At 38.7% G+C, this 15,694-nt stretch overlaps 1 protein-coding gene across 1 annotated transcript in view; it reads right to left on the minus strand.

Moving 5' to 3' along the window:
- The window catches only part of LOC114046167 (E3 SUMO-protein ligase RanBP2-like), a 76,362-nt gene that overhangs the window by 60,025 nt on the left and 643 nt on the right, over nucleotides 1-15,694 (minus strand). The gene's annotated exons all lie outside the window — the stretch shown is intronic.

A 15,694-nucleotide genomic window follows, 5' to 3' on the forward strand; every position in this document is an offset into this window, starting at 1 on the left:
AGACAACACAGTTGAACTCTCTCAATGTTTCCCTCCAAACTATTTTAAAATAACCCTTCAAATCAAATTTTGAAGCTGCAGAGTCAACAAAAGGTCAGGATGAAATATTTTTCCAGCCTAAGAAAACTGAGGAGGTCAGCAGAAGTCTGTGACATCGGGAACAGGGCCTCTCTTGAGCCCATACAGTAGCAGAAGTGGTAGCAGTAGCAGAGGGCAGCAGTAGAACCTTTGAGAGTTCTCAGCCCAGAGACAGTAAGGGGGTCAAAAAATTGCTCAGAAAGAGATTACAAGGGACCCTTTTTTGGCACTGAATACAGCTGGTACTAAGGGCAACTCTGTTGTGGGAAGGAGTGCTGAGAGTCAGTCACAAGGGAACAGGGGTCCTGGTCACAGTTTCACGGCAAAAAGGAGTGAAAGCGCTTGTGGCTACAGGACACCAGGAGCCCTTTCACGACAAAGAGCAGAAAAAGACCAGGAAAGCAGTGACCACACTTCTCCCCAATAACACAATTCTGGAAGCATCGAAAGTGGCAGATCCTCAGAATTAACTCTGAAAATAGGAGCAAGAAAAAGCCTAAAGCTTGGGATAGTACCTCCTCACTCCTAGATGAGGAGAGCCCAACTTTAATGTAAATCTCAAAGTCAAGAAAAAGACTGGAAAAATGAGCAAATAAAAAAAAATTTTGACCATAAAAACTACCGGGGTGACAGGGAAGACCAAGACAAAAACTCAGAAAAAGACAGTAAGATGAAGATAGCTCCAAGCAAAGCCTTAAAGGAAAAAATGCTAATTGTACCCATGCCCCACAAGAATTCCTGGAACAGTTAAAGAAAGAGATTAAGAGTGGTAGGGAAAAACTGGGAAAAGAAATGCAAGTGATGCAAGAAAATTATGAAAAGAGAATTAACAGCTTAGTAAAAGAGGCACAAAAAAATACTGAAGAAATAACACCTTAAAAACAGAATTAGGGGCAGGTAGGTGGCGCAGTGGACAGAGCACCAGCCGTGGAGTCAGGAGGACCTGAGTTCAAATTCAACCTCAGACAGATGATACTCACCAGCTGTGTGACCCTGGGCAAGTCACTTAACCCCGACTACCTCACCAAAAAAAAATAAAATAAAATAAAATTTACTGGACTACCTGAATGCTATGATCAAAAAATAAATAAATAAATAGCATTCATATTTAAAGAACTTATCATGGAAAACTGCCCCAATATCTTAGATCCTGAGAGTAAAGTAAAAACTGAAAGAATTCATCACATCCTGAAAGAGAATCCAAAATGAAAACTCCCAGGAATATTACAACCAAATTCCAGAGCCCCCAGGTCAAAGAGAAAAAAAACTTCAAGCAGCCAGAAAGGAACAATTCAAATATTGTGGCGCCATAGGACCACACAAGATTTAGTGGCTTCCATGTTAAAGGAGCAGAGGGCTTGGAATATGATATTCAAAGGGCAAAAGAGCTAGAATTACAAACAAGAATCAACTACCCAGCATAACTGAGTACAGTTATCCCTTTCACATCGCAACTTTCTCTACTGCAGTTTCGACATATCACAGATCAGCAAAAGAAATTAAATGGAAATTTTGGGGGAGTTTTGCAGAAGCTGCAGATGATACACAAAGGCCAGCAGATGAGACAGAAAAAGTTTAGAAACTCAGAAATGCATAAAATCATAAAATATATGTATAATAATATATATCAACCCATATTTTACAATAAGGTACTGTAAACACCCCATAAAAGAAAAAAGAAAAACGAAAAACTCAGATTTCGTCTCTAGCATAAAAGGAGGGCCAAAAAAATTTTACAAAGATTTTCCAGATCACAGAGGCGCTGTGCTCCTAACCCTTGCTGTGTGGAAGGGATAACTGTATAATCCTTCAGGAGAAAAAAAATGACCATTTAATGAAACAGAACTTTCAAGCATTCCTGATGAAAAAAAAAAATTCCTGAATAAAAAGTCTGACATTAAAACACAAGACTCAAGAAAAGCATAAAAAGGTAAACATGAAAGAATAATCATAAGGGCCTCAATAAAGTTAAACTGTTAACATTCCTATATAGGAAGATGATACCAGTAACTCCTAAGAACTTTATCATTATTAGGGTAGTTAAAAGGAGTTTTACATAGATAGAGGGCATGGATGTGAGTCAATTCTTTTAGAATGATTTCCAAAAAAATGAAGGGTGAGAAAGGGGAATGTACTGGAAGAAGAGAGGAAGGGAGAGGTAGAATGGAGAAATTTTTCTCACATAAAAGAGGCATACAAGGAAGAGCTTTTACAATGGAGGGCAAAATAGGTGGATGGTGGGCAATGCTTAAATCTCATTCTCATCAGAATTGGTTCAAGGAAAGAAGAATAGATATACACACTCAGGTGTTTATAGAAATGTAACTTACTCAATATGGAAATAAGGAGGGAAAGGGGATAAGGAAAGGGGGGGAATGATAAAAAAAAGGACAGATTAAGGGAGGCAGTGGTTAGAAGCACAATAGGCTTCTCAGGAGCTACTGGATAAAAAGAGAAAGAAGGAGAGAAGAAGAAAATGAGATGGAGGGGGAAAATACAGTAATCACAACTGTAAATGTGAATCACAACTCGCTGTAATATTGAAATAGCATTATTGACTACATAATACCTTTATCGACCATTTGCGAAGGTAAGTCTCAAAAGTCACCCGAGTTTGGAAGTCACAAGATTTCTCTCCTCAGTGTCTCCTCCACATTGTCTTCCCAATTCCCTCCAGACAACTCTCACCTTCACTCGATTTGTCTCTAGACTTTATTCTCCAGTAAGAAACCTAGCGTCAACTTTTTCATCCTGTTTTTCATTCCTTCCAAACTGTACATTAACTGGATAAAAACCAAAGTTCTGGGTTCTTGGCTACCAAAAGCCCTGAATCCAGTTTGCTTTTCAACAGCATGCACAGCTAAATAAAACACTCGTCTGGATGATACTCAGTTTTTTTTTATTTAACTGGAATGCCCATAAAATGAAAGTGGATAGCAGAATGTATTAGAAACCAAAATACAACAAAACGACGTTTATGAGAGACACACAAAACAGAAAAATACACACAGGTTAAAATAAAGGGCTAGAACAGAATCAAATATGCTTCAGCTAACCTAAAAAAAAGAGGAAGAGGCAGCAATCATAATCTCAAAGAAAAAGCAAAAATAGACTTAATTAAAAGGAATAATCAAGAAAACTACATTGCTGAAAGGAAACGTACACAATGAGGTAATATCAAAAATTTTTACAGTAAATTTCCCTGATAAAGTCTTCATTTCTCAAATATATACTAAGTATAGAACTGAGTCAGATTTATAAAAATAAGAGCCATTCTCCAATTAATAAATAATCAAAGTATATGAACAGTTTTCAGAAAAAGAAATTAAAACTATCTATAGTCATATGGAAAATGCTCTAAATCCCTACCAATTAGAGAAAGACAAATTAAAATAACACTGAGGTACCATTTCACACCTAACAGAAATAACAAACGCTGGAGGGGATGAGGGAAAAATAGGTATATTGATGAACTATTGATGGAATAATGAACTTGTCCTACTATTCTGGAGAGCAATTTGGAACTACGACACTCAAAGCACTATCAAACTGTGCATACCCTTTGACCCAGCAATATCTCTACTAGATCTATATCCCAAAGAGATCAAAGAAACGGGAATCTGTTTGTACAAAAATATTTATAGCAGCTCTTTTTGTGGTAGCAAAGAATTAGAAATTGAGGGGATGCTCATCAATTGGGGAATAGCTGAACAAGTTGTGGTAAATGATTATGACGGAGTACTATTGTGCTGTGGGAAATGATTGGGGGGGGTTTCAGAAAAAAAACCATAGCAAGAACTTTATGAACTGATGTAAAATAAAGTGAGAACAGGGAGATCATTGTAATTAGTAACAACAATGTTGTAATAATGATCAACTGGGAAAGACTTGTCTATTCTGATCAATACAATGATCCAAAACAATTCCAAAGGACTCATGATGAAAAAAAAATGTTACCCACCTCCATAGACAGAATTGATGAATTCTAAGTATAAAATGAAATATCATTTTCTCACTTCATTTACTGCTTTTCAAAAAAATATATGCTTAATATGGAAAATCTGTATAATTGATATCATATTGTTTGCCTTCTCAGTGGGTGAGGATGAGGCGAGAAGAAGGGAAAGAATTTGGAATTCAAAATTTAAAAAGAAAAGAATGCTAAAATAAATAAACTGAAAATGTTTTTAAAAAGGGAAAAAAATGAACCTTGCACTGGACAAAGTATGAAGACAAACACACTGGAAAAACTAGACAAACATACATACATATGAAAAGTTTAATGTAAAAATACATTGAACTTAACTGGTGGGGATGGGAAGGGAAAAAGTTAAAAGGGAAGATTAATACCAAGGAGGGAATAGTTTCAAGCAAAACAAATTTCAAATTCAAAGAATGTATCCTAAAAGGCAGATTTAATAGAGAAAAACAAAGCAAAAACACTGAAAACTAAACAGGTGTCTATCAATTGAGGAATAGCTGAACAAATTGTGGTATATGAATGTAACAGAACATTGTTTCACCATAAGAAATTATCAGAAAGACATTTGCAGAAGATCCTGGGAAAATTTGTATGAACTGATGGAAAAACTGTAGTGAACAGAACCAGAAGAACAACTTATAAAACAATAGGGAACATAAAATCAACTATGAAAGACTTAAGAACAGATTATAGAGCAGTAACCAATCACAACTCCAAAGAATAATAATGAAGCTTTGTAGCCACCTTCTGATAGTATTAGTGAACTCAAAGTGCAGAAAGAAACACACATTTTCATAATGAGATTTATTTTGTCTCACCATGCTTACTTCTAATAAGGATTTTTGTCTGTTTTTGGATTGGAAAGGGATTTAGATGCTAACAATAATAATGCCAAGAAAAAAAAAACAAAGGCAGTCACTGAAATTGGACTTTTTTGTAGTTAACTGCTCAGAATAAGAAGAAATTCAGAAGAAAGCAGAGACAAGGACTATTTTGAAAGTATTATGTTGAAGTTATTACATCCTTTTTCCCCCCCCAAAATTAAGATGTATGGAAGAGTTCCTATACTGCTATATTTTCATATAACATTCTTTTTGTTCCACTTTGCATGTGGAAATGCTCTGTCTTTGGTTATTTAAGTTAAGAAAAAATACATTTCTTAAAAGAAATTTGCCCATGGTCACAAAGCTGGGAAGTGTCAGAAGATATGAACCCAGGTATTTTTGAGTCCAAGGTCACGTCTTTTAGGATCAACATAAATTTGAAGCTGGAAGGGATATTAAAGGTCATATACTTACTTCAACCTCTTCATTTGACAGAGGAAGACACTAATGTCCAGAGAGGTTAAGTGATTTGCCCAAAGTTCATATAGGTGACAAGGGCAAAGGCTGGATCTGGTCCTAGATCCTCTTATTTCCAAATCCAATGCTGTTTCTAATTACATGGTACTGCCTTTTCCCTATGAATGATTTATTTATAGACTTTAGAATAAGGCATTGATCATTTTATTTTTTGTCTTTAAAACTTAATGGTCAAATGTGATTTATTTAATGCCAAATTCCATCAATATTAATCCTCATTTAAAACATTACTCTTCCAGGAAAATGACATCTTTTACAACAGAATTTCTAAAAACATGGCATAAAGTGACAACTGCCTTTGTAATGGAATCTCATCATTCATGACTTTCTGCAAAAATAATCAGTGATTTAAAAACAAGAGAAAAGGAATATGGCAGGGATTGGGTTTGACATAGCGAAGGTCAGAAAGAGTCTCAGTGGAAAACTAAGATTGATTCAGTTTAAGATCCTGAAGACTACACACATAAGGAATTATTCCAGTAGGTGTTCTTGATGGCAGGGATCAAAGTCTGATTTATTCTCATATTGTAATTCCCCTATGCCTAATGTTTCAGATCCTTAATAAAAAATGTTTGATGAATTCAATCACCTTCAGGAGGGGGAGTGTTCTGTTTGCATTTCTGGCTGAGATGCATTATTCTTTGACAGATGATAAATCCATAATATAAGGCTTTACATAAAATAGGAATTTAATTTTTACAAAGAAAGCCAGAAAACCATCCAAGGAGAAAAAGAATGACATAGAAGAGAATCAAAAGCAATTAAAACAGTCTGGCAAGTAAATCACACAAAAGGAGTAAGACTATATGTATAATATTCTTCACAAATAGATTAAGTACTGACTAGCTAAAGAAAGAGCAACATGTGTGTTGGGGGCATGGGACATGTCTGATTAAAAAAAAAAAAACTGAGCCTAAGGCTAGAGTAGAGTCTAAGGTCCCCAGATGTTGGAGGCTAACTCCGAGAAGCATGCACCAACCAGTTTTTCAAGATGATGCTGGATACGGAGCTGGAACATGGGCTACCTAACAGGGTCACAGTCAAGGAATTCCATCAAAAATATGACCCCAAGGTGGTAAACACCTAAGTTCTGTGGTCAAGTGCTATGAAGGTTATAGCTGAAAAGCTGAACCTTAAGTAGCTGAGAAGAGTTGTAGGAAGCACTCTTCAGAGACACACATTCTGTTCTGACCATCCCTGTGCATCATTACTATTATTTATTCCTATATATCTTCTAGTTTCATAATTGTGGTGTTTGATCTGATGTGGAAAGGAAAGCTGTTTGAGTAACTTACAGGAGGCCAGATCTATTATGCAGGAAACGGAGTTTTCTTCATGGCAACAATCTCATGCACCATGACCTGAACCCTGAGAATATTCTCCTAGATAACTATTTGTAAATTTGACTTTCTGATTTTGGTGTTTTCTGCTACTTGGAACCTGATGAGAAACTCTGAAAATTGTGTGGGACCCCAGGACACTTTGCCTCAAAGATTCTCAAGTGTTCCATGAATGAAAACCGTCTTGGTTATGGCAAGGGAATTGACATATGCACCTGTAGGTGATTCATGGTCAGCCAGCTCTTGACACCAGATCTTGAGGCTAGACATATCATCTTGGAAAGTTCAATCCAGGTCACCTATTCAGGTCACTTGAATGAACTGACCAGTCAACAAATGTCAAGTGACCTGACTTCAAGGTTACTTGCAAGTTAAAGCTGAGGAAAGACTGACTACAGAGCAAGTATCTCTTTTTCCAACACTATGAGGCCTTGAGCCTTTCTCCCCTCCAGGAATTCACAGGAGCAATACAGTGGTGACTTCACACCAAGCAGCCCTAAGCACTGCTGGAATGGCCTCTAACCAAAGGAGACCTCAATTAGGAGCCACATGTGGGCTTCAACCAGTGACAGCTGTTCTTTCCACCTATTCAGAGACTGGGTAAAGGGCAAGAAACAGAATAGGCTGCCCTCTTCCAAAACCTGTCTCCTGGTCCATTCCTAGACTACGATCCAGAAGAAAAGGGAGATCTGAACAACACTAATGATAAATTTACATTTTGCATAGTTAATACTTTCATCTGGGGGATCCAGAAATTTGATTCCAAGCCCAAAAGTCCTGGGAGATCCAGGTTCCCCAATCTGAAGGCTTCTGTCAACCCGGTAACTCTGGGCTCCAGCCACAGGCATTCATCCCTCCTTTTGTACTCTCTAGGGCCAATGGTAGGGTCAAGGGAAACAATTCTTCGCTTCTCATCCCTATTGCTCAGGTGTACTGGCCGCACGCCGACCTTCTGCCAGCCGTGCACCAGTACCTACTTCTCTTATAAGAAGCACACTACCAGAGTCTTACCCACACCCGGGTCTTCGGTACTCAGCCGGATCACCACACAGAGACGAGCCATCGGGAGGTGCCAACACCAGAGCTTTATTCAGAGGCCAACACAGCAAGCCATCATAGCAAGCCCAAGCAGCAAGGCCAGAGCAACAGGGCAGGAGCCAGGGGAGAGCGCACGTGTGATCTGACCAGCTTGTTCCTAAAAACCTACTTAGCCCCTCCTCCCCAGCCCGCTTACTAGCCAATGATTGTAGGGTCAGATACCGGAAGGGGCTGTCTGAGTTTAGCACACCAAGGGGGAGGGAGTGACGTAGGAGGCCAGGATTGGATACAGGAAGGAGGCATCTGGGAATGACGCATAGACAAGAGTACGTGACCTAGGAAGTCAGGCTCAGACACTGGGAGGAGGGGTCTGGGTCAGTGCTGCACAAAGGGACCCAGGAAGTCAGGAAGGTCACAAGAGGCATCTGGGGATGACGTTGCATATAGGGAGGGGACTAAGCAGAGGGAACTCAGTCCTCTGCCATCCCACTCCCACGTGGCACCGCCCCTTGCCTCAGGAGCTCAAGCTCCGACTACTTCCTTGTACCCAGCTTATCTCACAGAGCATTGCCCAATTGCCTCAGGGCTTCTCCGTATCCAGCCCATCCCAGTACACACGACTCTGCCTACCACAGCCCCTGCCTCGACTTCCAAAATACCCAGATCCTACCCTACACTTGCCACAGCACTCAACCTGGTAGCTGCCAACATCAGACAGTCCCTCACACTCAGGACTACAGGACTTGAGTGGAAGGAAAAGAGACCAGCAAAGAATGATATTCAGATCTTTGCTATTGTCATTCAGCTTTCAAGTGAAATAAATGATCCTGAACACTGTGGAGGAAAAAAACAAAACATAGCAACATCCCATACTAAAAATATCACTGAAGACTACCATATAAGCATTTAGCAAATGGAAAGAATCCTTTTTACCACTGACAACACCTAACTGTAATGGTTGATGATGACCTCCTACTGAGGGGTACACAGTATATACTGGAATGTTACAGTTAAGGAACGTGCATTCTCTTCCTGAAGCACATATCCAAGATGTGGTTCAGAGCATGCAAAACTCGGCAAATCCATTAACTAACCACTTATTTCTGTTGATAGATGTGGAAATAAATATTTTCAAAAGAAAACTGGAATAAATCAATAAAAACTAAAATCCTAAGTAGAAATTGAAGGGCCTAAGGGGGCACTTTTTTATTCCAATTGAAAGTCAGTAAAATATTCAAAGTAAACAGCTGGCTATATAGATGAATGTTGAAGAATTGGATTTGCTTTTCTGGACCATCACTTACAGTACCAGAACAACAGGTTCCTTGGCAAGGGACAGAATGCATCTCATGAAGACAAGGAAGAACAGGTTCAGCAAAGTCTTGCTGACCTGATCAAAAGGACCTTCTATTTAATTTAAGGGAGATGGAATTAAATGTCCAAGTAAAACTATAAAACCAGAGACTATGAAATATAGCAGCTCTGAAAGAGAAAAGAACTACAGGAGTGAAATAGGTACCCAGCAATTCAAGAGAAAAACCAAGAGGAGGGATATGTGAACAATCAAACTTAAATAATCAAATGACCCTGAAATTAGCACACAGCGGTACAGGTGAGAATAGGGATGAAAATCAGGGCAGTGCTATGACAATGGATCAGTACGCTTGTCCAAAATAAACAGATTCTCACCGTTCAGCCTTCATTCTAATTGTCCGTTTCCAAGAGAAACAATTCTAATCGTCCTTCGTTTCCAAGAGAAACAATGACATTACAGGTGATATCTTGTCTTGCTCATGAATTGGATTTAAGTGAGGCAGAGCTGCACATAGTCATCAGCCTCACTCTCTCTTCCACAGTCACCAAAGTCCACTGGCAAGACAAAAGTCAGGACACTTGACAGTGACCTGGGATGCAGTGGACTACCTTGGTGGCTCTGACGTATAACCAAGATCTAAGAGCTCCAGTGACTGCTTTTTGCTCGCCTCCATGGCCACTGGAACAAATTGTTCTCATCCACCCATTCTGCCAGGGAAAGTCTTCAAATGATTGGGGTAGCCATCCCCCTAACTCACCAATGAGTTTGAACCCTCAATCTGGTTTAGTCCCTCTACAGAAACAGTTTTACTTAGGATGTAGCTTTTGCACATACTACAGCTTCTTGAAGCCATTAGTGAAAATTAGGTGAAAGATGGACACCAATGATGGATGAGCAACCCTGAGAAGAGCTCAGCAAACCTTCACACCAGAGGTGCTAGTACTCCTTGAACACCCCATACAACCCCAAACAGTAAACAGCTAGCTGGTACAGTGGATAGAGCACTGGGCCTGGAGTCAGGAGTTCAAGTCCAGTCTCAGACACTTACCAGCTGTGTGACTCTGAGCAAGTCAGTTAATCTTCGTTTGCCTCAATTTCCTAAACTATAAAATAGGAGATAATAACAACAGCACCTACCTCCCAGGGTTATTGTGAAGATCAAATGAGATAATACTTAGGACAGTACCTGTCACATAATAGATGCTATTAAAATGCCTATTATTCCTGTCTCTGTTCCCTCCCAACCCCCAAACAATAAAACCAAGTACAAACAAACAGGCTCTAATACAAGTGGTAGAAGAATAGCACTACCTGTCAAGCAGGCATAAACTTTCATGGAAATCCATGAATTTTAGGGTAGAAGCACAGCAGAACTACTTAGGAGAAGACAAAAATTATTTTTAAAAAATGCACTGTTTCAATGTGGTATGCTGGGAAGAACACTGGATTTAAAGTCAAAATAAACTGGGATTGAACTGAATCCTGGATCTGTATGTCACCTTGGGCAAGTCATTTAACCCTTCCGGGCCTCAGTTTACTACTATAAAACGGAGGAGGGATGGCACAGAGAATAAGGGAGTAGTCAATATGGTTTATAAGGTTCCTTTCAGCTTTAAATCTATGATCCTACAGATAACTTCTATGATCTCATTTAGCTCTAAATTCTTTGATGGGGACTAATAGAAATTATAAAACAAAGAGCTAAGATGTTGTAGTGATGGGAACAACTTCAACTACTTTAACATTTGCCATCACTTAAGAAACTGTGTCTTCATTTGCCTTGATGAAAATTTTAATTCTAAAAGAAGCAGAAGCAAAAAATTAACTGTTACTTTAAATTCTGACTTTTTCAAAAATTAGCTAAGAATGCAGAAGTGTCAAGAACCTTGAAAGAAATCGATTGTATATAAAAACATTTAAAATAACAAACAAACAGAGGGTTAGGGCATAGACATTACCTCAGATATTAGGAATATATTTCTAAAAACTTCAAAGATGATGTAAAAATGGATTATGGGCCTCAAGAGGGGTGGAAAGCCATCAAATTTTTTTAAAAAAACTTTTGGCTACACAAATTATTCCAATATACAACATCTAAGAAAAACAACCTAATGTGATGACACAGGTACCCTTCCAATGAGACTTTTTTTTTAAGATAGGTACAAAAGATTTAAGGTATCACTGAATCACAGAATCAGAACCAAAGGGTATGAGATTGTCAATGGCCATCTAGTCTAACCATATATCCAAAAGAAAAGAAACTTCCCTACAATATAACAAATTATTTAGCTTCTCTTTGACTAACTCCACTATTTCCTGAAGCAAGAATATACTTGCTTCCACTATTTCCTGAAGCAAGAATATACCACAGAGAATTAGTACAAAAGTGGCTGGAACTCTGTAAGAAATATAAGGGTGAAGCCCAAATGAACCAGAGCTGAAAGATAAAGAGTAGAAAACAAAGGCTTTTTCTAAAGTTTTAATCAGCACAAAATAGAAGATATGATCCCTACTTAAGGTAGGTAGGCTAACACGTACAGACGTTAAAGAGAAAGCACAGAGTAGTTGTAATACTCCGCTGCCTTCTCAGTATGGTGCTGTCAAAGGGGTGCTAGACTCAATAAGAGGATCTGAGTTCAAATACGCGCTCTGCTACTTCCTACTTATGGGACCCTGGATAAATCACTATAAGCCTCAGAATCATAACTAGGTAAGTAGTCCTGCCAAAACTCTTAAAGGGATTTGATTCAACACTTCCAGAGCAAACAGAAAAGGGGTGCTCACAAGCAGCCATCAAAGTTTTGATTATAACAACTAATACTAAATTCTTTTCGATATGATAACTAGATCACTAGATCAGAGAAATGCTACAGACATTACACATAACTTAATTCCAGCAAGGCATATTACAAAGTCTCATGATATGTGAAATGTGAACTGAATGACTATGTAATTGCCTCCAAATTCATGGAATCATGGATTGGTATCAATCTGGAAGGAAAGCTCCAGTGGGGTAATATTTTTTTTTTTTAAACACCAGAAGGACCAGAATTTCTGAATGCCTTGAAAGATCAGGCTGCATCAACTGACTAAGCAATGTTAAGGCAATAAAAAAAAAAAAAAGAAAAGAAAAAAGATAGTAAGATGAAAATTTTTATTTCAAAATAAAACATATTTTTTAATCAAGGGACAGACCTGGTTCTTCTACTGTTAACCAACAACTTAGATAAAGACCTTTATAGAAGGTATGCTCATCAAATCTGTAGATGACACAAAACAGGATTATGGAAATGGTCCAAAGAGATCTTGGAACCGTAGACTGTTAGAGATAGAAGGTACCTTAAAACATAGAAAGATTAAGTGGCTTACCCAGAGACGCAGAATGGTGTAGTAGACTTGGGAGCCAGAAGTAATTGGGTTCGAATCTCACTTTTAACAATCACTAGCTGTGTGATCATGCACAAGTCACCTAAGTTCTTTGGGATTCAGTTCCCTCATCAGTAAATTGGGCATAATACCCATAATACTTACCTCACATGGTTGTTTTGAATCTCAAATGAGATAATGTACATACAATGCTTTGCAAAACTTAGAATGACAGGCCCAAACAATATGAAACAACTAATAAAAGGCAAAACTCTGTATTTAGGTTAAAAAATAAATCATATAGATATAAATTGAGAGAAACCTGGTTTGGGCAGTTCATATGAAAAAAAGATCTGAGGTTTTACCTGACTACAAAGTTTAGAGTTAATGGTGTGATGCAGCTATTTAAAAAGCTAATGCAATCTTAGGATTCCTTAATTTAAATATAATATCCAAGAGTGGTGATAATAGCTCTATACCAATCTCTACTGATCTCAGATTACATTTAGAATAGTACGTTCAGTTCTAGGAAACATGCGGAGTTACATGATCAAAACTGGTGTATCAAAGTTATGAAAATGATACATAATAGAACATGGTCTAAGTAGAAGTTTACTTTGAACTAGGGATATTTAACTTGTGCAGAACTATCATCAAGTTTTTTATATTAGAAAAAGTATTGTCTTTTGTGAGGTTTTGGAGTGAACAGTATAACGGGTTGAATTATTGTGTGTTCTGAGTGACAGAAGACTAGTTACCTACTTGGCTAAAGATGGAGATACTTGGAAGAATATCTCCCAAAAATGAACCATATAATCAAGAAGCTTCCTAATTGAGAACATATCTTCCAATGAGCTTGGTCCAGAGTTACCCAGACAGGCTAATCTTAAATCAGCCATGTGGGATATTGTGGAGCAGCAGCAGTCATTCTCATCAAGGACTGCAAAAGAAACAATCTTGTGCTTAAGAAGAACCATGAAGTCCAAACTAGAGCAGGGGAACTCTTGTAAAATATTAGCTTAGAAAGCATAAGTGGTATCTGGTCTGGATCCTATATAATTTTCTTCTATGAGCATTTCTAATTACTTTACCCTAAAAGGTGTTATTTCTGAATTCACATATATTTTCTCGTCAGTCAGACATCAGGTGTAACAGACTGCTGAATCCAGCATGCCAGGAAAACTCAGGGAACAAAAAGTTCAGAATGTCTTGTGGTTACAGTTTATAAATCAATTAATTTCTTAAGATAGTAAAAATAGAAGATCCAGGGCCAAGGTCCCCTGGGACTGGTTCCAAGGAGGTAGAATACACAGGAAAGCTAAACCAAAGTATAAGATCTTTCACAGATACGAAAGAAGGCTTACTGTTGCAAAAAGCAGAATTAGTATAAATGAAATGGAGACAGATTTTCTGCTTTTGAAAAATGAAATGGGTTACCTCCTCACCATTAAAATATGTTCAGAGAAAAACAGGGAAACCATTTATCAATGATATTGAGCTAAATTATAAGCCTCTTGGGGGAAGGATCACATCCTATTTATCTTCTGATCTCCCTTTGAGCCTAGTTTAGAGTAAGGAATTAAAAAATGTCTCTTATATTGAAATGAAATTCCTGATTAGGTAGGAAGTTGGACTAGGTAACCCCTTCGAACCTTTTAAACTCCAAGACTCTACGCTGGTAAGGAGAGTATTGAAATGAGTAGACATTGGATACAAGCTTCGGGTCACAATGAGGACAAAGAGAATTAAGTCCCAATGGCTTGGGTGATAGAGAACAGAGAGGTAAGGAGCATTATGTTCAGAATGTCAAGATTTAGAAGGTTATGATTAGTGATTAGACTCCCCTTGTATTGCAGGTAGAATGAGAGAGAAGGGCTGAACAGTAAAATCCCTACTTATCCCTGGGAGCTGCAACATCCCCAAAATACGGTCATTTCCATAAAGTGTTGCCCCCTAAGTCAAACTATTAAGCAGAAATCTCCATTTCTTAAAGGGAATCTTTTCTTCTGTGACCTTTTCCCCAAACCCCAAGGCCTTTACACTACCTCTCAGGATACCCAAAGCCTAAAACCCAGAAAATCCTTACTTTCTGGGTACAGTCCAAAATAAAATACTTTCCACTTATCTATCAAATCTCTCAGGATACTTAATTCCAGCTAGTTGTTAGGACAACATCTGATTAAAATTAACTCCCATGACCAGAAATGATTAAGCCACAAAATAATGCTTCCACCCTTACAAAGGCTGAATTTCAATAGAAGTGTTGTTTGAATGGGTGAGTCTGCCTTTCATATTATATCAATAGAAGCCAACCGCTACACATGTGAATATGCAAGCCTAGAGAGCTAAAAACCTGGGCTATAGCCTTAGTTAAATACTGCTTAAGGTTTGTAAAGCATGACCTGTCAAGCTGTTCCTAGTGCTAACTCTTTTTCATAAGACATTTGAAAGAAATATTATCAACATACTAGGCAGTACAAAAGAAACAGCTCTGGAGTCAGAGGACCTCAATTTAAATCCCACCTTTTTTTTTTTTTTTAAAGGCAATTGGGGTTAAGTGACTTGCCCAGGGTCACATAAAATCCCACCTCTTGACACTCACCTGTGTGACCTCCAGCAAGCCACTTAGCCTCATAGGGCCTCAGTTTCCTCATCTGTAAATGAGAGGACTGAACTAGATGGCCTCTGTGATCTCTCTAGACCCCTTCTGGGATGTTTTTATCTAAAAATAAGGACCATCAACAGGCATCTCTAAAACGCATTTAGGACAGAGTAGACACAGTCCTTAGAGAAAGCTGGTTTAAAAAAAAGTTTCAAAGAGAGCTCTCAGAGAGGAAAAAAGAACCCGTGTGAACATGCAACCACGGTACTCTCTGTATTAGGCAGCTTTCCTCTCCCTGCTTCTGTATTTCTCAGAATATTGATAGAGAGCCAACCATTCAAGACCCATCAGGGAACCATCCGATCCCGAGGTACATCAGGGGTCCAGAACCCTCCCCCATTTTTCTTCCTCCACTCCCCCTTCTCTCTGAGTCATGGCCCGTTTGAGGCCTGGGCACTGGAAAAGGCGCCGGACCCGCGCGCTTTTCGGGACCAGCGAGAGGGATGGAGGGCTGGGCGGGGCCTCCGCCGCTCTCCTCGGAGCTGCGAGGCCCCTTCCTCCTCCTCCGGCCCTTCCCAGGGAAAATCAACGGCAGCGGGTGGGCCTCGCCGC

Source organism: Vombatus ursinus, unplaced genomic scaffold, assembly GCF_900497805.2.
Source record: "Vombatus ursinus unplaced genomic scaffold, bare-nosed wombat genome assembly UNPS02014781.1, whole genome shotgun sequence".
Classification (NCBI taxonomy): domain Eukaryota; kingdom Metazoa; phylum Chordata; class Mammalia; order Diprotodontia; family Vombatidae; genus Vombatus; species Vombatus ursinus.